This window comes from Pinus tabuliformis, chromosome 3_2 (assembly GCF_031772625.1).
Source record: "Pinus tabuliformis cultivar Carrire ecotype Pingquan chromosome 3_2, CPIR1, whole genome shotgun sequence".
In the NCBI taxonomy this organism is placed as follows: Eukaryota; Viridiplantae; Streptophyta; class Pinopsida; order Pinales; family Pinaceae; genus Pinus; species Pinus tabuliformis.
This window is the reverse complement of record NC_142302.1, coordinates 1,070,582,782-1,070,606,853: the sequence shown is the minus strand read 5'-3', so window position 1 is coordinate 1,070,606,853 and position 24,072 is coordinate 1,070,582,782. Positions and strand designations below refer to the sequence as shown.

General features: G+C 40.6%; 1 pseudogene; it reads left to right on the top strand.

Annotated features, from left to right (window-relative positions):
- Positions 1 to 7,297: 7,297 nt before the first annotated feature.
- The window catches only part of LOC149184387 (uncharacterized), a 29,740-nt pseudogene continuing 12,965 nt past the window's right edge, over positions 7,298 to 24,072 (top strand).

Genomic DNA, 24,072 nt, shown 5'->3' with positions numbered 1-24,072 from the left:
CCAGGAGAGGGGAACTTTATATGAGTGCAGTGCATCCTCCACAAGCAATTTGATCAGCCCATGGTGTGCCACCTGATCTGGGATGCCATCTTTCAGCTTTGTAGCACACTCCATTAAGGATTGCAATAGGAAATAAGGAATGCTTAATTTCTTTTCTACAGGAAGCTCACTCCGGTGCCTCAATTCGGTAAGCAACCGGAAATGATATCCGTAGACGATGCTATAACGGCCCTCACAGGTTATATATTTCATTATCTGGAGGCTGACTTCGTTCCAAGGTGGTAACAAACTGGTCCTTCGTACTCCATTCTTATCCTCCGAGAATTCTTCCTCAGGTGGAAAGAATTCTTTCTTTGCTTGCTGGCTCTGCTTTCGTTCTTCCTTGTCCCACGGCAAACCCATAGGAAGTTCTGTAATCCGACTGATGTACTGTGGGGTAATCTTGAGGCTTAGGCCCCTGAAGGTTACTGTAGCTAGTGTCTTAGATTTCGGCCTTAAAGCCTGCAGAAATTCTTCAACTACTTCATCATCGTAACCCTGCAACTTATCACAAAAAGACATCCATTGAACCCTTGTGAATAGTTCTACCACCTCCTGGTTTTCTCTTAATTTGGTGGAATCTGTGGGTTCCCGCCTGATAAACCCACCCGGCATGATGAACACGGGGGTTTTGACTAAAGGTGACAAATGCAAAGGAGATTCGGTCTATTTTAGGCAGAGCATGCATACAATTCACAAAACACAGTCTAATTATACTGCTATCCTGTAGAAGCGATAATATAGGCACAACAACCCGATATTTTTATGACCAGACTGTGAATAATGATCTTGCCACCTTTGAAAGCCAATTGCGGAAGGAGTTTCAGGGTTACCTTTTTTCTGCCACCTTTTCTTACGTGAGGAATTAACCTTCCTGTAGAACTGCGTTCCTGTAGAGACTGCTTCCTGTAAGACTGCGTTCCTGTAGAAACTGTTCCTGTAGGAGCAGTGTGCAAACTTCGGGGAGGACTGTAGTTGGCCAGCGGTCGAGATGTGCTTCACCGGCGTTCTGGTAGCCGAAAGCTCGACGTATCAACGTGCAGAGGAAATCAGAAGAGCCACTCGAGTTTTGAAGTGGAGGTTGATGAATACATGCGCATAATCTAGCCGATTAGATTTTGAATCGGCGCAGCTCGTGGCGCGGGGGGTGAGCTGTCCCCGCCGGACCGTTGGGCGACGTCACCCATCATTCGCCTGCATATTCACTCGCTGCCGCATTCATTCCCACAGATCTGCCGCCGCCCTTTTCGGTTAAGCTCGTTTCTCGGTTGACGGGACTATCCTCACGTGCGTGCTGCGTATTTTCTTTGTCGTGGCTGCCACCCAAGCATCCGACTATACCATAACTAGCCGACGTGGCCAGTCAACTGGCCATACGGCCGCTCAACCATTCATTTCTATGCCATGCAAACAAATCAAAGTAATACTCATGCGATTTGGTGGAAGGAAGGGTTGAGACACTTACCTGCGTGCGGCTGCACACGATTTTTCGGTTTTTGGACGACGGGGAGCGGATCTACCTGCTGCATGCGGCTTACACAGTCCCGGAGGCTCATGGTTACAGGATGCTGGCGATGGAGTGGATGCTCTGGTTGCCTGCGCCCGTGTGTTGTTTTCAGAGGGCGGTGCTGTGAATGGTATCCACTCATGCAGGTTTGACTGTTACGGGATTCCCGCGGGGTGCCTTGTAACAGTCTCGCCTCCTTGGGTGCATGCTGCACGACGATGGATAGAATCTTCGGATCACGCTCTCAGAGCTTCTGATGCTCGACATGGATGTGGTATGAGCTCTCAGTGCTTGTTTTTCTTTGACAAATGGCTTTACCACGAGAACTCATTGATCTGGTTTGCTGGTGCAGGGATCTTGGTTGCATGGCGACGAGGATGGTGGAGCAAGGTAACAACAATGTTCAGGGGTGCCAACAGTGGCATGCATGCATCCAACCCATTCCTCAGCCGCTAGATCTCCGTTTGAAACAAATTTTTGGCCGTCCCAAACTTCTACAGGAAGTTTCCTGTAGAACACAGAGCTTCCTGTAGAAATCTTGCACTTTCCTGTAGAAAATCCGCGTCTTCCTGTAGAAAGACTGCATTTCCCTGTAGAAAAACTGCATCTTCCTGTAGAAGATTCAAACCATGATAAAATTGCACATACCTTGAAAAAACATTGGGATTCTTGGAGGAGGTGCTGGTGAGGTCCCTTGATAGCATGATGAGGGCCCTTGGCTCGGATTGGAGAGGCTTCTTCTCCTCCATAGAACATCTGCAACCTGCATGCAATTTTCATATTGTGCTTATTATTTTTTTCTCTTTTTTTTTTTTTCTTTTTTTTGGAAAGATAACAGGGGCGCCCCAAAGAGGTTTTCACCCTTGCTACCTGCCCTGAGCGCCTCAGAGAGGTTTTCACTCAGGGATCTTTTTCAAACTTTCCCCTTTTTTTTCTTTGAAAGACAATAGGGGCGCCTCAATGAGGTTTTCACCCCTACCGCCTGCCTTGGGCGCCTCAGAGAGGTTTTCACCCAAGGATCTTTATTATTTTCTCTTTTTTTTTTTTTTTTTTTTTTTTAAATTCTTCAGGGTATGCCCAAAGTAGAGGCAGAACCCTTCTCTATGACCAATACAGATTTCTCCATAGTTCTGATAAACTCTTGTCTTGAGAGAGGTCTCCTGTAGATCTTCAATCGATGCCCATTAACAAGCATGGGAATGGCTTCCTCATCAATGGTTCGAATAAGGACAGATCCATTGTCATGGCACTGTTCCACTACATACGGTCCCAGCCATATGGTTCTCAACTTCCCCTTGAAGTCTTTGAACCTGGAGTCATACAACAAGGCCCAAGCTCCCAGTTGGAATTGCTTGTCATGGAGATGTTGGTCATGCCACACCTTTCTCTGAAGTTGAACCACTTCCGAGTGAAGGAGGGCCTGCATTCGGTGCTCATCCAGTCCATTCAGCTGCAATAACCTTTCTTGCTGCGCATGGCTGAGATCTAGGTCCAGCTGAGCTGCCATCCTCAAAGTGTTATACTCAAACTCAATGGACAGCAAAGCTTTCTTCCCATAGACCAGCTCATAAGGTGTGAAGCCGGTGGTGGTCTTCCAAGTGGTGTTGTAAGCCCATGTGGCCTCAACCAGGCGATCTGCCCAATCTTTTCTGCTGCTGCTCACCACTTTGGTCAAGATCCCTTCTAATGCTCTATTGGTGACTTCCACCTGCCCATTTGCTTGAGGATGATAGGGAGTGGAAGTCCTATGCTTGATCTTGTGATGAGCCAGTAAGTCTTCAACCAAGTTGGATGTGAACTGGCTCCCTTGATCGGTCACCAGCTCTCTTGGGTAGCCAAACTTGTAGAAGATGTTCTCTCTTAAGAACTCGACCACCTTCTCTTCTGTTGCTGCTTTGATTGCTTTAGTCTCTGCCCACTTTGTCAAGTAGTCAGTACACACAATGATGTAGGATCTTTGCCTCGAAGAGGGATTGATTGGACCCACAAAGTCCATGCCCCACTTCTCAAATGGCTCGAGAGTCACTTGAGGTTGGAGAGGCATCTCATCCCTTTGAGTCGGTTTCCCCATTCTTTGGCATTGGTCACATTGGCTGATATATCTTCTGACATCTTGATGAAGTGTAGGCCAATAGTAACCTGCCTGCAGGATCTTGAAGGCCGTTCTCTTTGCTGCAAAGTGTCCTCCACAAGGCCCATCATGACAGGCGAGGAGGATATCAAAGACTTCCTCCTCCCTTACACAACGCCTTAAGATCTGATCGGGGCCAAGCTTGAACAGGTTGCCCCCGATCCAAGTAAATGAGGCACTTTTTCTGATGATTCTGCTCTTCTCTTTTGAAGAGAGGTGCGGAGGGAACTGAGCTGAAACAAGGTAGTTTGCTATATCAGCAAACCATGGAGAGAGTACTGAGATAGCAAACAGATGCTCATCAGGCATCTGGTCATCCACCGTCCCATCTTCATCTGCAGACAAATCCAATCTAGACAAAAAATCAGCAACAACATTTTCTCTACCTGGTTTATCAACAATGGTTAAATCAAACTGCTTCAATAAAAGTAACCATCTAATGATACGAGCATTCACATCTGGTTTATTCATTAAATATCTAATTGCAGCATGGTCAGTATGTACAAATCTTTGATATCCAGTGATATAATGACGGAACTTGTTTAGTGCATGGACTACAGCTAAGAACTCTTTCTCGGTTACAGTGTAATTCAGCTCAGCTTTGGACAAGTTTTTGCTAACAAAGTAAATGGCATATGGAAGTTTCTGCTCAACTTGTCCTAAAGCTGCACCTATGGCTTTGTTCGAGGCATCAGTGTGGATGTGGAAAGGTAGGGCCCAGTTTGGACCTCTCAAGATTGGTGCTGACACCAACTTGTCCTTTAACTCATTCAAACTCTTCTGACAATCGTCAGTCCACTTAAACTCCACATCTTTTGCCAATAGGCCAAACAATGGTGAGGCTAACTTGCTGAAGTCCTTAATGAATCTCCTGTAGTATCCTGCTAATCCCAAGAAACTCTGGACATCCCTTACCTTTTGAGGAGGTGGAACCCTCTTGATGAGAGCAATTTTGTTAGGATCCACCTGCAATCCTTGGGAAGAAATGGTATGGCCTAGCACGGTCCCTTCAGTCATCAGGAATTCACATTTTTCAGGACTGAGGGACAGGTTCATCTCAATGCATTTGGCTAGGACTTTTCCCAGATTGGACAACGCTTCCTGGAAGTTGGCCCCATAAGGAGTAAAGTCATCCATATAGATTTCCACTGCATCATGGACCAGCTCCGAGAAGATGCTTAAGACAGCTCTCTGGAAAGTAGCAGGAGCATTGCATAGCCCAAAGGGAAGGACTCGGTAGGCAAAGGTACCCCAAGGACAAGTGAAGGTGGTCTTATCTTGGTCTTCCGGGCTGATTTGGATTTGATTGTACTCGCTAAACCCATCCAGGAAAGAGAAGAACTTCTTTCCTGCCAGTCCATCCAACACTTGATCTATGAAAGGTAGAGGGAAATGGTCTTTCTTGGTAGCTTTGTTCAGCTCACGGTAATCCACACAGATTCTCCACTTCCCATTCTTCTTGGGAACCAACACTAGAGGAGACACCCATTCACTATCTAAGATGGGGTAGATGAATCCGGCGTCCAACAGTTTTTGCAATTCTTCCTTGACAATGTCCTTAAGGGCAGGATTCATTCTCCTCTGCGGTTGCCTAACCGGTTTATAGTCCTCTTTGATATATATGTGATGAGTACAGACCGAAGGATGGACTCCTTTCATCTCCTTATAGCTCCAAGCAAAAGCATCTAGGTGGCTGGCCAACAGGCTACACAGCTCCTTTTCCTGAGAAGGAGATAGGGAGGAGCTGATTTTCAATGCTCTCTCAGGGCCGAACTCCACATTCTTAACTCTGGGAGTGACAGGGTTGGTTGTACAAAGATCCACTAAGGTGCTAGCTTGGGCATCCTCCACCAATTTTTCTAAGGGTAGTGCACTGGTAGGTGGGTTTTGGATCAAGTTCTCGATCAAGTCATCCTCGGTTGGGGGGTTTCTTCTAGTGGTATCTAGGGTACACAGAGGTGCTGAATACACCTCGTCTTCTTCTCCTTCCTCCAACCAGAGTGGTAATTCATGCTCTAAAGAGGGTTGGGCAGGAGGGTATAGGACTAGCTGCTTGGACATGGGACCATTTTTGATGGTCATGTTTCCTGCCCGACAACTTATGTAAGCATCTGCAGTAGCTAACCAAGGCCTTCCCAAAATGAGAGGATATCCAGTAAGCTTTGCCTTTGGTTGCAGAACCAGGAAGTCTGCAGGGTACTCCCAAGAGTCAATGGAGACCAAGACATCCTCCACAATCCCTTCGGGAGTCACGGTGGAGCGATCTGCTAGTTGTAGTACTGTTGAGGTCTTCCTCAAGGAACCTTGAAGATTGAGTTTGAGCATGGTGTCCCTGGTCATCACATTAATGGCAGCCCCCAGATCAATCAAGGTGTGAGGTATGATGGTGCCATTGATGTGAACATCTACTACAGGACTTCCAGGATCTAGGTACTTTGGGCAGATGACTTGTCCTAGCATAAGGTCAGACAGTTGTCCTATGACATTGATAGTTGAGGCATCTTTCTTCCGTCTGCCTGGGTGTTTGAAACACTTCTCCTTAACCAGCTTGTTATATATTGGCACATCCTTGATGGCTTGGAGAAGTGGGATTTTTACACACAACTGCTTGAGCTCACCCAAAAGCTCATCTTCTTCTGGGTTAGGTTGTGTGGTGGCTGTTAGTTTCTCAGGAAAGGGTGGAATAGCCTTTGGTTCACTTTCCTGTCTATCTTCCTCATCCTCTGGGGGAGGAGGTTGGCGATCTGGTAGAGTCTTTCCAGATCGAAGGTTGATCTCCTGGATCTCCACAGCATAGGTAGGGCATGAGGTTTCCCCAGTGTATACCTGCTGGGCCTGTCTATTGTTGGGGTTCGGGTTCGGTTGAGCAGGCATTTGAGGTTGCCTTGGAGGAGCAGGAGGCAACGATTGAGGTTGAACTGGTGGTGGAGGCAAAATGGCAGGAGGAGTGTTGTATTGGGGCCTCCACCCCGACTGAGGTGCATTCCATTGAGGCTGCGGCTGGGTATGTGAGTGATATGGATGAGAAGTAGGTTGAGTGGGGTACTGAGGTGGATAAGACCATGGAGGAGGCATGGACCATGAAGGATAAGCAGGGGGACCCCAGGAAGGCATAGGAGTTGACTGGTTGGGGTTGTAATAAGCTTGAGATGCCCCTTGCATCCCCTGCTGATAAGGTCTAGATCCTTGTGGCCTCCTTTGGTTGAGGTAATAAAGAGGCTCTGTGGGAGCTTCGGTCCCTTGGTACATGGCTTTAAACCCAGGTAAGGTTGGACACTGATTTGTGGGATGGTCCTCCTCACAAACGAAACACACTTCAACCGAATGCAATGGACATTCGTTCTTAGGGTGCCTCCTTGTGCACCTAGGACAGAAGACAGCCAAGGCTCTCTCAGCCTCTTCTTTCTTTTGCTGAATCCTGAATGTATCAAGCTGCATGGCAATGGTTTGTCTCACCTCACTCTTAAGATCTTCTAATTGGTTTGCAAGCTCATGTTTGGAGAAAGGGACACTAGTTGAGAGGTGGTTTCCTCTACCTCGTTTCCGAGCTGCCCTGGAGTGGTTTCTAAACACAGTCTTGATGTCCTCAGAAACATCATGAACTTTCACTGTCGGCGACAATGCAAGTATGTAGGCCACTAGTCCAATCCTCTAAAGGATCTCGAAAGTCTCGTAACATTGAGGTTCCAACTTGGCACATGATCTAATCCTCAAGGATCTCTTATTGGGCTTGATGCGCAAATGCACATGCTCCCCAACCTAAAACTCCTTAATGTGGATTTTTTATTTATTTTTAGATTCAACAACTTATGTGATTTGCTAAAAACACAAGACAATAATCTACACTACTATTCTCAGCAGAAACCAAAAATGACCGATGAAAACAATAAGCAAAAAGAGGAAGAATATCAATCACACATAACACAATATTTCTCTAGGGAAAGCAACTGCTAAAAACCCCGACTATCTATATTGCATTAAATAGAAGACCTGAGAAGAAAATACAATGCTTGTTTGTCTTGAACAATTCCTGCACTAGTACAATCTAACTCTCTGACTCACAAGCCAACTCAAGCCAACACTAATCCAATTATGTTGCATGTCAAGCCCTTGCTTCCTTGCGCAATTCCTAGAGGAATTAATCCATATTTAATTGGGAAATCCACTCTCCATAACTGCGCAATCCAAATACAGGTCCTCAATTGATTGCCTGCACCATCTGTACAACTCAGAAAATTATACAACTAATAATACACTGTCCCTGAACTCTAATCTCAACTGGGTCTTCATTTGAATTGACATGCATTAATTATTTGCGAGTGAATTTTTAGTTAATTGGTGTGGTACTGGTGATGCAATGGTGCACTACTCCACTACTAGAACTCTACTAGTTCCTCCAACAATTAGAACTAGTTTAACTGACTATAACTCAGTTAGACTGAGTTATCTAATTACAACTCCAAAGAACTCAACTTGGGCCCCTAGAATTTAGGGATCACTCTACATGAATCCAGATAGACTTCCAACTCGAATTTCCTAAGTCAATTATGTCAATTTTTTTTAATTAACTTATTACAAGTTCCTATGATAATATAATTTTGATTTAATTCACAATTTAATTCAATGACAAATTAAATTAGAGTTTCTAGATGTTATTTTTAACATTTCTTATTGCTATTTTCAACACTTAAATGCCCTATGATGATTTGTATAAGTCTTCTTCCTGTTCTATATTACCTTTAGATTCTTTTTGATAACTTGCATTTCCTATTTCATCTCTATCAACATGTCCAGTCCTATTAGTACCAAGTTCACTAGATCACTCTAACTGATGGGAGTGCTACAAATCCATCCATAAAGTGCCTCAAACAGACTCATCTTCAAATATTCCTTATACGTATTATTATAAGAAAACTCAACCAGTGGAATATACACTTCCCACTTCCTCTGCTGGTGCATAGCATACATACTCAACATGTCCTCAGTAATCCTGTTCACCCTCTCTATTTGTCCATCTGTCTGTGGATGATAAGTTGTATTGAAAGCCAACTTTGTACCCAAGCCTGCAAACAACTCCTTCAAAAACCTGGAAATGAACTTGGCATCTCTGTCGGATACAATATTATTAGGAATACCATGCAAACTCACTATCTCCCTGATGAAGGCCTGAGCTACCTCACTAGATGAATTAGTAGAATTCACAGGAATGAAGTGAGCTACCTTGGTCAACCTTTCAACGACAACCATGATGGAATATGGTGTCTAGATGTGCTCGACAAATATATGATGAAATCCATTGAAATGACCTCCCATTTCCATTCTGGAATCAGAATTAGTTGTAATAAATCACCTGGATGCTTACACTATGCTTTTACCTGTTGAAAATCCAAATACCTTGTGATGAACTCAACTACCTCTTTCTTTAGATTCGACCAATAGTAAAACTTCTTCACATTTGTTAAAGTATTTTGATATCCCAAATGATCTGAATTCAACTTAACATGAAATTCCCTCAAGATAAGCTTCTTGAGCTAAATACTATCCCACACATAGATCATGTCCCTAAATCTCACCAAGCCATCTACCATGAGACAATAATCCACATCCTGTTCACCTTTACCCTGCTATTGTAACCTATGCTTAAGTTGTTGGTATTTGTCATCCTATTGTCCTGCCTATAAGATTAGATCTTGTAAATCTATCCCATAAGAATTTGTTGCTGCGATGTGATTTACCTGCACTCTTCTGCTAAGAGCATCTACAACCCTATTCCCCTTACCCTTGATGTACCTGATCTCGAAGTCAAACTAACTGAGCATGTCCAACAATCTAGATTGTATGAAATTCAGATTATGTTGGTCAAACAAGTATCTTAGACCACTGTGATCACTAATCAACACAAACCTCCTGCCAAGAAGATAATGCCTCCACATCTTCAATGCATGCATGATTGTTGTCAACTCAAGATCATGTGTCACATAGTTCTGCTCATGCTCATTTAGTTTCATTGAGTCATAGCATACCACATGTCCTCCCTGCATCAAGACTCCACCAAGTCCCCTCTTTCAAGCATTTGTACACACCACACTCTTTATCTGGGTCTGCAATCTTTAGAACTAGAACATTTGTAAGCAACTACTTCAACTAGTCAAAACTAGTTGCACATTCCTTTGTCCATTCAAATTTATTTCCCTTCCTCTACAAAGATGTAATAGAATAGGAAATCCATGAGAAGTTCCTAATGAGTCACCTGCAATAACTTGATAACCCCATGAATGATCTGACTTCGTCCACATTCCTAGGAGCTACCACTTCCATGATAGCCTTGATATTTTCCGAGTGCACTGTTATACCTTCCTTGGAAACAAATGCCCTAAATAATGTACCTTTGTTTAAAAAAATTGCACTTACTAAGCTTGGCATACAATTTATGCTCTCTCAACAACCTTAACACAATTGCTAGGTGTTTTGCATGCTCTTCCTCATTCCTAGAATATATTAATATATCATCAATTAATATTTTTACAAACTTGTCCATATAAGGACATAAAGCACTATTCATCAAACACATGAAAGTAGCTGGAGCATTAGTCAAACCAAAAGGAACCACAACAAACTCATAATTCCCATACCTAGTCCAGAAAGTAGTCTTGTAAATGTCCTCTTCTTTGATGTGTACCTGATGATATCATGATCTTAAATCAATATTTGAGAACATTGTTGGTCCCTTCAACTAATCAAATAAATCATCGACCCTCGACAACAAATATATGTTCTTGATCGTCACCTTATTCAACTGCTTGTAATCAAAACACAACCTAAGAGTACGATCCTTCTTCTTCACGAATAACACTAGTGCACCCCAAGGCGACACACTTGGCCTAATGTATCCCTTGTCAAGCATTTCCTTCAACTGTAACTTTAATTCCACTAGCTCTGGAGTGCTCATCCTGTAAGGTGCCTTTGACATTAGTGCTGCTCTTGGTACCAACTCAATAGAAAATTCCATTTCCCTATGAGCTAGTAACTCTGAAATCTCTGTTGAAAATACATATTGAAACTGTTGCAAGATCATATACCTCTTTAAGACTTCCACATCCTCAACATCCTTACCTTTATCACTAGAAACATGCGCTATAGATAATACACACCCTTTCCTGCAATTGCGCTTTACCTGCAGAGTTGTAACTATTCTCACTGATGTAGGCTTCTTCTTACTCTATAAGATTATCTTCTCTCCATCAACATCCAAGCACTTGATAGCGTTCTCATAACAATCCACCTTAGTCGTGTGAAGGTACAACTAATCCATTCCCAGAAACATATCGTATGATCCCAATGGAAGCACATTTAAATGTGTTGATGTAGGCATACCATTAAGCTCAAATTCACAAGCTCTTACCTAATGATGAACTCTTTTCTTAGTACCTGTAGCTAATTGCACCAACCAAGACTCTACATGCACTTCTTTTCTCATACTACACTTATCCAACAGGTTAGGATTAGCCTAACTATAATTAGATCCAACATCAATCAAAATGGAAACAACTCTATCACATAACTTACCTTCCATCTCGATAATGGATGCCTAGTGATCCACCTACTTGTTACTAAATGTTGCATAGATCTGGGGAATAATCTGCCCAACATCCCCAACTGTCTGCGCTTCCTAAGCACTATAGATTTGAGGCCTACCACCCTGATACAATGGACAATACTTCTTGCGATGATCCTTGACACTTATCCAACACTCCAAAGGCCCACTAACTATGTTCTACTACTCTCCAGGCTGAGATCCATGTCCCCTCTCAACTAAAGGATTAACATTTTCCTTCTCACTTGCATCCCGAGGTCTTCCTTGCTTCGGTGGCCACTTTCCTTTAGTCTTATCATTCCCTTTCCACCCTTGCTTAGACTCGGTCTTACACTTTTATTGCTCATCATAATGCTTCAACTTTTCAATGACTTATTCCAGTGACTGAGGCTCATCATACTCAATCCAATCCTTAAATGCTAATTCCAGTCTAGTGAAAAATCTCTGAACTTTTGTCTTCTCATCCTTAAAATAAGGCACATACCTCAACAACTCCAAGAACTTAGTCGTGTACTCCTTATGTTGGTGGAATTATATCTATTATAATTCCAACATTTAATTATCAAATCCAGGATCATGAGACTTAGATATGCAAGCACAAGAAATGCAGGATTAGAGCCTATTCTAGCCTATGCTAACAATTAACACTAGAAAGAACTAATCACTAAGGATTAAAACTTGTCACTAGATTGTGGGACTCTAATTATTATCAAGTTTGAACCACAACAATGTTCATGTGGTTTTATATGTTTAGCTTATTAAGTCTTGATATTTCAGTGGTTTTAATCCTTTAGCGATGAAAACCCATTAAACAAGCTACAAAAAAGTAAATTGCAAAAAAGTAAATGTCTACAACTATAAGCAAAAGCATGTGAGGCAAGTAAATAAAACAAGACAATAAACTACAAGAAATGCATTAACAAATTATCAAAATAAATGCTAAGCAGGCTTAGTGATATATTGTAGGTTCTTGTTTGCTGTAGGAATCTTTTACCAAGTAGCTAAAAATCTCTAATCAATTAAAGAATCCTAAACTGCGAATTACATCTTTTTTAATACCCTATTCTAGTACAAAATCTAGTATCGAATTAAGTACAAAAAAGGATGGAATTTGAAATTCTGAATAAGAACTGAATTAAGTAAGGAATTCTGTAAATTGAAATTCTGAATAAGTACCGAATTAAGTACGTAATTCTGTAAGTTAAAATTCTGAATAAGTACCGAATTAAGTACACAATTCTTTAAATTAAAATTCTGGGTATGAAAACGTGTTAAGAAACCAATTCACATTTGTTTAATTCTTAAGCCTGAGAAAAATAAATTTGAATTTTATCACCACATGTTGAAATCACTATACTAACAGATCTCAAATGTAAGTCTAATCTAAATCGAGATTGATGAATGAAATATTGAACAAAATCTTAAAAAAAATCAATACATTTGTGTGGAAAGAAATTGAATCTAACTAACATTATACTCTACGAATGAAATATGGGATGCTAACTGAGTCGAGGGGCCCTTCTCGATCTGACAACATTCTTAGAGACTAAATCAGATCGTAAATATGCTCACAATCTTAATGGTTGAATCTTCATTACAACAAAGAGAACTTCAACTCTATTAACAAATAAAACTTCAACTTTGGTTACAAAAACCAACTGACAAATGTGATCCTAGAATTCCTCAATGCGTCCTCTCTCATCTCTGATCTCACGTTGCGCAGATTTGTTCTTATATCATCATAAGGCAGAAGAAGCGATGGTCAAAGGACAACATCGACTCCTAAAAAACTCTTGCACCATACTATGATTAAAATAACAAATATGATTTAAAACAATTTTGTTATGATTCAAGATCATGTTAAATCATTTGTTGGAGGTGGAAACAATTCCACTTGGCATTACTTTAACTTCTTTCCAAGTTTGGATGTAACTGCAATTCAAGATGTGGTTGCACGTAATTGTTGATGTGTAGGTACAAAATCAACTGAACTAAGCATCGAATTGAGTATCAGATTTATGGAAAATGCCAAACTGGTACTAAATTAAGTACCAAAATTTTGTAGGTGATTTTGGTTTGAATGACATCTTGAGCATCACATGTGAGCTAGGTGTGACCATGAATCCATCCATAAACATATAGTTGCAACCCACATCATCTCGAGAAGTGCCAATGTGTGAACCTTTACTTAGTACCGAATTGTCAAATTTCAGTACTAGAACTTGCTGTTTGGGCACATAAGCATATTAGTAAACCGTCATTGGAAAACCATGCAAAAAAATAATTTAATCATTAAAAATACAAGAAATCATTAATAATTAACCACAAGGTAAAATAAATGCATTTAGGGAAAATTGGTGACATGATAGCTACAAAATATGTTATAAAAGTATGAATATGGCTTGTAAATGAAATATTTGGATAACCAATACGATAACATATCTAGGACCCAACATTCCCTCATGCTTAAGACTTTGCATGCCCTCATGCAAACAAAAAATGGACTAGGAAGGGATGATGGATGATATAAGTTGATGATGAAGATAATGGTTGTATGAATGTGGACTTGGAAGCTAAAATATGCATTAATATGGGAAAATGGGGGGTTTAGTGGTGATTTAAGAGATGTGAAGATTTATGGAATAGGAAGTGGTTAAACATCAAGATTCCTTAAAATTTAATGAGCTAAAGAGCCTTTAAACATGTTTTACTCAAGTATATGTTTCAGAGTTTTGATTTGTACTGCAAGCTGGAATGGAAGTTGTATGAAGTTGAAGATAAAACAAAGTAAGGTTGAGAGTATGGAATGATCTGGAAGAGACGGAGTTGATAAGTGCCAATCTGATATGCTGAAAATACCCTAACAACAACTACCCCATGCCTGAGGTTTTTCATGTCCTCATGCAAACAAGGCGAGGTACTGAAGAAGTGAGGAGGGATGGTAAGATGGCTCTAGTAAAAAAGGAGACCTGAAAAGAAAAATAATGAAACTAATGAGATGAATACTAAATAAAAATAATTCATCTCAAATTTATTAAAATGATGCTGTACTAACACCAAACATAAAATAAATTTCAAATCACTCATTACATATGATTTCATCAATCTTTAACCGTTTTATGCTCAAGAAAAAGAAACCTTTTATAAATTTAAGGGGCTCTCCTTCTTTGTAGGTAGGAGGCTTTTTATGATCACAACAATTGATGAACCATTGAAAAATTAGTTATTACTAACCAAATCCTAGAGTCTTATAGTCATATAAGTATTACAGATACACTTTACAGTTGAGTTTTATTAATTCTCTGTGATCATAAGTCCCACTTGTAAGGTAATTAAATCTTAGATATAGTATGAAAAACCAATGATAAAGGACTCAAGATTACGTTAAAGCCATTCTTTAGTAACAAATTTATGGAGTTAGTTTTTACCCTTGACTTCATCCATGCATGCTTTCTTTTTATTGTAACACTATAGAGTAACCATCATATGTGTAGACAAAAGATTTGTTTTGGTTGACACTTCTTTAGGTAGAATGCCCCATTGCCCGCGAGCGTCCATAGCCCCGATGGGTTTACCTAGTGGTATCATAGGTCAATGCATGCTGCCTGCAGGTGTCCATAGCCTCGACGGGTTAACCTCTTAAACTTATTTTACATTGAAGGCTCTAGTCTCGTGTTTCCTACCATTTTAGTTTTATTTTATGGATATTGCTTTTGCAATTGGTAGATGGGGGTGCGGCTTTAGAAAGCCCCTTAAAGGCATAGGATGACACCTTTCAGAGTGACTTAGATTATCTGCATAATGTCTTAGATGCATAAGGTACAGATAGGTACTTCAAAGGACATAGCATGAATGAGTCATTTTAATGTGAGATGGATGATGCTAACCAAATAATAACCAAAAGACACCTAAAGTCCTACTAATCATAGTTTTCATACATGCTTTCGCTTTTAAAGTAGTGTTCCACTATGAACAAATACTCCATCAACTCTCTTGCAATTCTTAATAGAGATGCTCAGAGACCATGCTTGGTGTTACGATTATAGTATTCAAGTTTCTTTTCATCGGTATCATTGTATGGACCTTTTAACTTTGTTTTAATCCCCTTAGTATGAATTGGTAACTATATATTGAGTAAATATTTTGTATTGATAATTTGAAATCTATATGAATAAGAGAAATGAAATTCGAAACAAAGAAAAGGTATATTTAGTTATTAATAGTTTGGAATTATCATTCAATTCAAATTCTATGAAAATGATTGCTTATATCATCTTTGTAAAACAGAGGTCTTAAAACAAATAAAGCATGAATGCATCCTTTTTAATAACTTAAGGAAAAAGGAAATATGTCATCAAATACTCCCCTAAGTGTTCCATTTGGTTGATGAAGATGTATTTTCCGCTTTTGAAAATATTCTTCCAGTATTTAAGAATCTCAAATGAACAATATCCTTGAATCCCGTTTTTTCTTGCAAAATAGAAAATTGGTACCAGAATTCTCGATACTGGTTAGATTAAATATGGTACTAAACAATTGGTATGCAATACTAGACGATGTTGTTATGCAATCATTTCCAACTTTACCTACAATTCCAAACATAATGGTCATAGCTTTCTTTATTGAAAATAAAAACTAGATACAAATCTGTTGGAAATAATACTGAGAGGGGGGTGAATCAGTATTATCAAATTCTTTTCAATATATCTTACTTATTTATATTCTTCAAATATTGATCATTACTTTGTATGTCAGTATCATAAAATAATGAGCATGAACAAGAAAAACAGATAGTCACACCAAAGAACACCAGATATAAGGTGGAAACCCAATGTGGGTGAAAACCACCTGCTGCAATATGTCTCTATCTTCTTTCAATTAGAAAATCCTTTTACAATGATTTTGTACTGGTGCAGTCCTTTACCAGTACGCAGGCTACAACCTGCAGAGAGCTACAACTCTCTCTCTCGTTTTCCAGTCTCTCCTGGAAGGGAGCTACAACCCCCTACTTCTTTTCTTTCAAGGACCACTTTTCATAAATTTTCAAACTGGATCCAAGAATATCAAATAATCATCAAGTACATGCAAATTACCCAAACTCCTTATATAATCAACCAAGAATCACCCAACTTCTCAGAATGCTGTAAACAGAAAGATAGTACCAGAAATATAAACCCAGAACTCTGCAGCAAGAGATAAAAGATAACCAACAAATGTTTCAAGACAGATCCGCAGTTTTTCCTTATCTGGACTGCGTGACTCCGCACCCCGCCTTCTGTTTTCCTGCGTATCCACGCAGAGCTCCGTCTGCTTCGCTGCGTATCCCCGCAACTCGCCTTTCACCTGACTGCGAACCTTTGCTGTGCCAACGCACCTGCTTCTTCTATCGCGCCGCGTACTTCTATGTATATCCGCAGCTTCTCCTTCTATCGCGCCGCGTATCTCTGACCTTGCTCCGCACTGCTTCTTCTGGCTTGCTGCGCACCTCCGCACTGTACCCTCTGTTATGCCGCGTACCTTTACTGCATCTCCGCACTGCGCCTTCGATCGCGCTGCGATCCCACGCACTGTGTCTTTCTGTGGGCCGCGTACCACTGCACTGCACCTTTCACCGAGCTGCGGTCCTCCGCACTTGAACCGTGAAATACCTGCGGACCTTTGATTTGAACCGAATTAACAAACCTCCGAAGAGCCACTGACAGTCAGATGCCCAGATCTGATCATGTGCCCGAGAGATCACACTTCATAGATTCACATTTAACTCCACTTTTATATAGATCAAGCCTTTTAAACCGATAAACCAATATTTCAGATCTTAAGATATTCAATTTGCAAAGATACATTAGCCAAGTGATCTCCTTCCCTATTTATAGTCAAGCCCTTATTCACACCATGGGACAAAACCATCAATAACCAATACAAGGGATCAAATCGGGGCTAAGTTAGATCCTATACCACGGGCCAAAACCATAGAATCAAGAACGGCGGGCTAAATACCACGGGCCAAACATAAGAAACCCCACGTGGGCGCGCTTCTCTGCCTTGAAGTGAGTGAACTGGGGGACCGCACCTTCTGAACGGATAACCTGCGGGTATGACCGCACTTCCTTAACGCAGAACCTGCGGGTCCACACCTTTTGAACCATTCACCTGCGAACCTCTTAATTTCCATCATTTTGAGAGCCTGAACAGAGCATTGCCACTTGAGTGAGTTGCCATCAAGTACAACACCTGTAACACCTGTAACATAGAGCCATACCAGAATCATAATGCCAACAATCTCCCCCTTTGGACTTGATGGCAACCTGCAATGTCATTCTCCCCCTTTGACATCAAGGGCAAAGGGTTATGCTCCCCCTAAGAACATGCTCCCCCTGACTATAAACCAGATTTGCAAAGAAGAATCATAATCCACCAAACACCATAAATGACCATGAAAGAAATAGAGACATATTGCAGCAATATTCAGACCATCATCCATGATCTCCTTCTGTACTTCCTCCATAATGCCAACAATGCATTATATGCTCCCCCTGAACCTGTGCCATTCGATCTTCGACCAATCCGCAACCCAGCACATGTACGCATATACCCCAGATGAACCTTGCGTACAACCAACCATCAGAAGAGATTTAACAACAAGATGATGCATCAACAACCCCCAGCTTTTGCCTGAGGTATTCAAAGGTCTCCCTAGGCAATGGTTTGGTGAGTATATCAGCAACCTGTTCCTTAGAAGGAACATATTCCAACTTGACCTTTTGTTCAAGCACTTGTTCCCGGAGAAAATGATACTTGATCGGTATGTGCTTGGTCTTTGAATGCATGACTGGGTTCTTTGAAATGCTGATTGCACTTGTATTATCACATAAGATGGAGATAGGTGGTGTACAAGTGATTTGAAAATCCTGCAAGGTCTGCATCATCCAAAGAAGTTGAGTGCAGCAAGATGCAGCAGCAACATATTCCGCTTCAGCTGTAGACAAGGCAATCGAACTCTGTTTCTTGCTGAACCAAGATACTAATCTGGAACCCATAAAGAATGCACCACCACTTGTGCTCTTCATGTCATCCACACTTCCGGCCCAATCTGCATCTGTATAAGCATGAAGTGTGAGATCTGTATCTGTAGGATACCATAAGCCATAATTTTGAGTCCCTTGAAGATATTTAAAGATTCTCTTCACTGCCTGAAGATGAGTTTCCTTTGGATTTGCCTGAAATCTTCCAACTATTCCCACTGCATGCATGATGTCTGGTCGGGTACCTGTCAAATAAAGTAGACTTCCAATCGTAGACCTGTAGGTTGGTTGATGCACTGTTGCTGATTCATCATTTGCACTGAGGCTACATCCTGTGACCATGGGAGTACATACTGGTTTTGCATCTTCCATGCCATATTTCTTCAAAATCTGCTTGAGATACTTGGTTTGAGACAAGAAGATCCCTCCTTCCTTTTGTTGGATTTGCAAACCAAGAAAATATGTTAATTCTCCAAGCAAGGACATTTTGAATTCTTTCTGCATCATTGAGGCAAAGCTTTGACTCATAGATTCTTCATTGCTGCCAAAGATAATGTCATCTACATACACAATAAGTATTAGCAATTTGTCATTTTCAATTTTTATATAAAGATTGCTATCTGCTGATCCTTTTGAAAAACCTTGTTGATGAAGATATTTGTCCAACCGATAGTACCAAGCCCTTGGAGCTTGTTTAAGACCATAGAGAGCCTTCTTCAGTCTGCATACAAGATTTGGATCATTTGCAAGAATGAAACCATCTGGCTGCTCAATGTATACTTCTTCTTCTAAGTCTCCATTCAGAAAGGCTGATTTCACGTCCATTTGAAATACTTTGAACTTTTGAAAGCTTGAGAGAGCAAGGAACATTCAGATGGCCTCAAGTCTTGCAACAGGAGCAAAAGTTTCTTCAAAATCTATTTCTTCTTGCTGCGTATACCCTTTACAAACAAGTCTGGCCTTGTTTCTAATTACTTCCCCATTTTCATTCAACTTATTTTTGAAGACCCATTTTGTCCCTATAACATTCTTATCCTTTGGTCTAGGAACCAACTCCCATGTGTTGTTCTTTTCGATCTGCTCAAGTTCTTCATCCATTGCTTTGACCCAACATTCATCTTTGCATGCTTCTTTCACATTTTGTGGTTCAGTGGAAGAGAGTAATGCCAAATAGCTTGAAGCTTCTGCAATTGTTCTTCTTGTTTGTACACCTGCTTCTTTCTGCCCCAAAATCTGAGATTCTGGATGATTCTTCTGAACATACCTGGATGGAGTCTTTTCTTCTGTCCTTATCTGTTCCTCTGGTGCTTCTTGAGATTCTTCTTCTTCATCATTCTGTCTTTGAGGGTAGTATTCATCTTCTTCGATATTTTCATGATTTACTTGCCTAGGAATGTATCCCTTTTCATCAACCACTACATCAATGCTGTCAACAATTCTTCCAAGTATTTTATTGTAGCACTTAAATGCTTTACTGTGTGGAGAATAACCAAGAAGAATGCCTTCATCCGCTCTAGGTTCAAGTTTGCCAAGTTGCTCATCAGTATTCTTAATATAACATTTGCTCCCAAATATTTTGAAGTGCTTTACCGAAGGAGTCTCACCATACCAGAGCTCATGAGGAGTTTGAGTGCTGTTCATTCGGACATTTGTTTTGTTGAGAATAACAACCGCAGCATATGCAGCTTCACCCTAGAAAGTTGCAGGAGTTCCAGACTCATCAAGCATAGCACGAGCCATTTGTTGGACTGTTCTGTTCATCCTTTCCACCACTCCATTTTGCTGAGGAGTTCTAGCTGTAGAGAATTCTCTTCTTATCCCATGTTCTTCACAGAAATCGAAAAATTCATTTGATGTAAACTCTCCACCTCTGTCGGACCTGAGGCACTTAATTTTGTAACCTGATTCATTTTCAACCAAGGCTTTGAAGGATTTGAATTTTTCGAATGCTTCGTCTTTGTGCTTCATAAGTCCTAACCAAACAAACCTGGAGAAATCATCAATGAATAATATCAAGTATTCTTCTCCTCGAGGTGTCCTTTTCCTAAATGGACCACATACATCTGTATGGACTAGCTCAAGAGGCATGCTAACTGATCCTTCCTTCTCCGGAAAGTTAGTTCTGGTTTGCTTTCCAAACTGACAAGATTTACATATGGTGTTGTCTGGAATTTTGATATCTGGAAGACCACGAACAACCTGATATTTGCATGCTTTCCTTATTTGTGAAAAGCTTAGATGCCCCAACCTCTGGTGCCATAACCAATGTTCATCATCCTTGCTCAAATAGCATTGTTGTTGTCCTTCTTCAAATATGTATAGATTATTTGGAGTTCTTCTACCCTTGATCACTGTTTCACTTGTATTAAGATCACGAACACGACATTCATTTGATCTAAATATTACCTCGGTTCCTTGATCACACATCTGGCTGACACTCAGAAGATTATGCTTCAATCCATCAACATACAAAACATTTCCAACTTTGACCTTTTCCTTTAACTGAGCCGTCCCTTTTCCTTTTATAGCTGCAGGAGTATCATTTCCAAAAGAAACTTTCTTTCCCTTTTCTAAAGCAGAATATGATTCAAGTTTTTCTTTATCACATGTCATATGCTTCGAACATCCACTGTCGATGTACCATAGATTTTCCTGTCCCTCTGCATAAAATGCTATCCCACATCTTTCTGTTTGTGGTTCCTTTATTCTCCATGTTCTGGTGCTTGAGGCTTGTTCCTTTGTCTGCTGAAACCTGCTCCTGCATTCAGAATCTTCATGACCAAAGTTATTGCAAATAGAACATTCAACTTCATTTTCAAGAGCCGAAAAGTTGTTATAGGTCCTTTTTGTAATCCCGGTCATACTTCTTTGTTTTTGAGCTTCTCTAGTCATGATTGTTTTATTTGCAACACATTGAGCTGCTTTGTGACCAAAGTTATGGCAAGAGAAACATTGCCCATTGAAGAAACTTCTGCGATTATCAAATCTACCGGCCAAATGATTGTAATTTCTATTGTCATCCATTCTTGAAGCAAATTGAGAAGATTTTACCTGTGGTTGGTTGTAGCTTTTGTTCACCCTTAAGACAGATTGCCCCTGGTTTACCTGATAGTCTTTGTTCATTCTTGATGTAATTCGTCCCTGCTTTACCTGGTGATCTCCATTGTGCTTTTTCTCATTTCTTCTTGCTGCATCAAGATAACTCTTTGAGGTGGATGCTTGAGATGTTTCTCCATTATACCCCAGACCTGTCTTGTTTAGCGGAGAACGTTGTACATTGATGATCTCATCCAGAGTTTCAGATCCTTTGACAAACTTAAGATTAATAGCCTTTGTTTTCTCAATTTCTTTTCTAAGGCCAACAATTTCACCTTCTAACTTTTCAAGATATTTTTCTTTTTCATCAATTTGAAATTGTAGAGTATCAATGATCATATTCTTTTCTTCTATACATGTCTTGAGTCTAGAAATCTCTTCATAAAAACTATCCACATCTATAGCATCCATGTAATCATCATCTTCAAATGCCATTAAAAGTTTATAGTCATTACCTCGTTCATCTTCATCACTATTTGATAGACCATCACTGTCTTCATGAGTGTAGTAGCTTTTCTTATTTGCATTCTGTTTCTTGTTCCATCTAGCAGGTTCCTTTCCTTTGTCAATCTTATCCTTATGAGGACATTTCGCAGCATAATGACCTACTCTTCCACAAGCAAAACATTTAAAAGGTAACTTACCTCTGAACCTTCTAGTACCTCGTTGAATATTTCTGACAAAATTTGATTCTTCTTCTTCTTCTGGCACGTGACTTGATTCATAGTAGTCTCCTTTGCCTGAAGCCTTAAAAGCAGCTTCTCTCCTGTCTGATGGACCTCCTTTTCTCATTTCATAAGCAGTTAGAATTCCGTGTAGTTGAGACATAGTAAGAGTTCGTAGATTTTCCTTTTCTTCTATGGCAGACACTTTAGATTCAAACTTGGGGGACAATGATCTTAGAACTTTTTCAACCACAATAGCCTCTTTTATTTCTTCACCCAAGTTTTTCATGCAATTAACAATCTCGTCTACCCGAAGGAAATAGTTAGCCACACTTTCATCATTATACATTCTGAGATTCTCATACTGAATCCTGAGGGTTTGAAGTTTAGCACGCTTTACCTGTTCATCTCCTTCGTAGCTCAAGACAATCTTGTCCCATATTTCTTTTGCGGATTTATATTGCATAACCTTCACGAATTCTGTTTGAGATAAGCATCCCAGCAGAGTATTGACTGCTTTAGCATTTGTTTCATACTTCTTCTTCTCGGCCGGATCTGTAGGAGTAGCTGAAGGAAAAGTGTAGCCTGTATCTATGATATCCCAAACTTCTGTACCAAGAGATTGAAGATAGGCAGTAACTCTTACCTTCCAATAATTGAAGTTTGTCCCATCAAAACTTGGTGGCCTGATTGATGCTTCCCTCTCGTAGTTGCTCATTATGAATGATCTTCCTTCAAGCGGTCAAACTTCTCTGAAGGACCTGCTCTGATACCAATTGTTGGAAATAATACTGAGAGGGGGGTGAATCAGTATTATCAAATTCTTTTCAATATATCTTCCTTATTTATATTCTTAAAATATTGATCATTACTTTGTATGTCAGTATCATAAAATAATGAGCTTGAACAAGAAAAACAGATAGTCACACCAAAGAACACCAGATATAAGGTGGAAACCCAATGTGGGTGAAAACCACCTGCTGCAATATGTCTCTATCTTCTTTCAATTAGAAAATCCTTTTACAATGATTTTGTACTAGTGCAGTCCTTTACCAGTACGCAGGCTACAACCTGCAGAGAGCTACAACTCTCTCTCTCATTTTCCAGTCTCTCCTGGAAGGGAGCTACAACCCCCTACTTCTTTTCTTTCAAGGACCACTTTTCATAAATTTTCAAACTGGATCCAAGAATATCAAATGATCATCAAGTACATGCAAATTACCCAAACTCCTTATATAATCAACCAAGAATCACCCAACTTCTCAGAATGCTGTAAACAGAAAGATAGTACCAGAAATATAAACCCAGAACTCTGCAGCAAGAGATAAAAGATAACCAACAAATGTTTCAAGACAGATCCGCAGTTTTTCCTTATCTGGACTGCGTGACTCCGCACCCCGCCTTCTATTTTCCTACGTATCCACGCAGAGCTCCGTCTGCTTCGCTACATATCCCCGCAACTAGCCTTTCACTTGACTGCGAACCTTTGCTGTGCCAACGCACCTGCTTCTTCTATCGCGCCGCGTACTTCTATGTATATCCGCAGCTTCTCCTTCTATCGCGCTGCGTATCTCTGACCTTGCTCCGCACTGCTTCTTCTGGCTCGCTGCGCACCTTCGCACTGTACCCTATGTTATGCCGCGTACCTTTACTGCATCTCCACACTGCGCCTTCGATCGCGCTGCGATCCCACGCACTGTGTCTTTCTGTGGGCCACGTACCACCCCACTGCACCTTTCACCGAGCTGCGGTCCTCCGCACTTGAACCGTGAAATACCTGCGGACCTTTGATTTGAACCGAATTAACAAACCTCCGAAGAGCCACTGACAGTCAGATGCCTAGATCTGATCATGCGCCTGAGAGATCACACTTCAGAGATTCACATTTAACTTCACTTTTATATAGATCAAGCCTTTTAAACCGATAAAACAATATTTCAGATCTTAAGATATTCAATTTGCAAAGATACATTAGCCAAGTGATCTCCTTCCCTATTTATAGTCAAGCCCTTATTCAC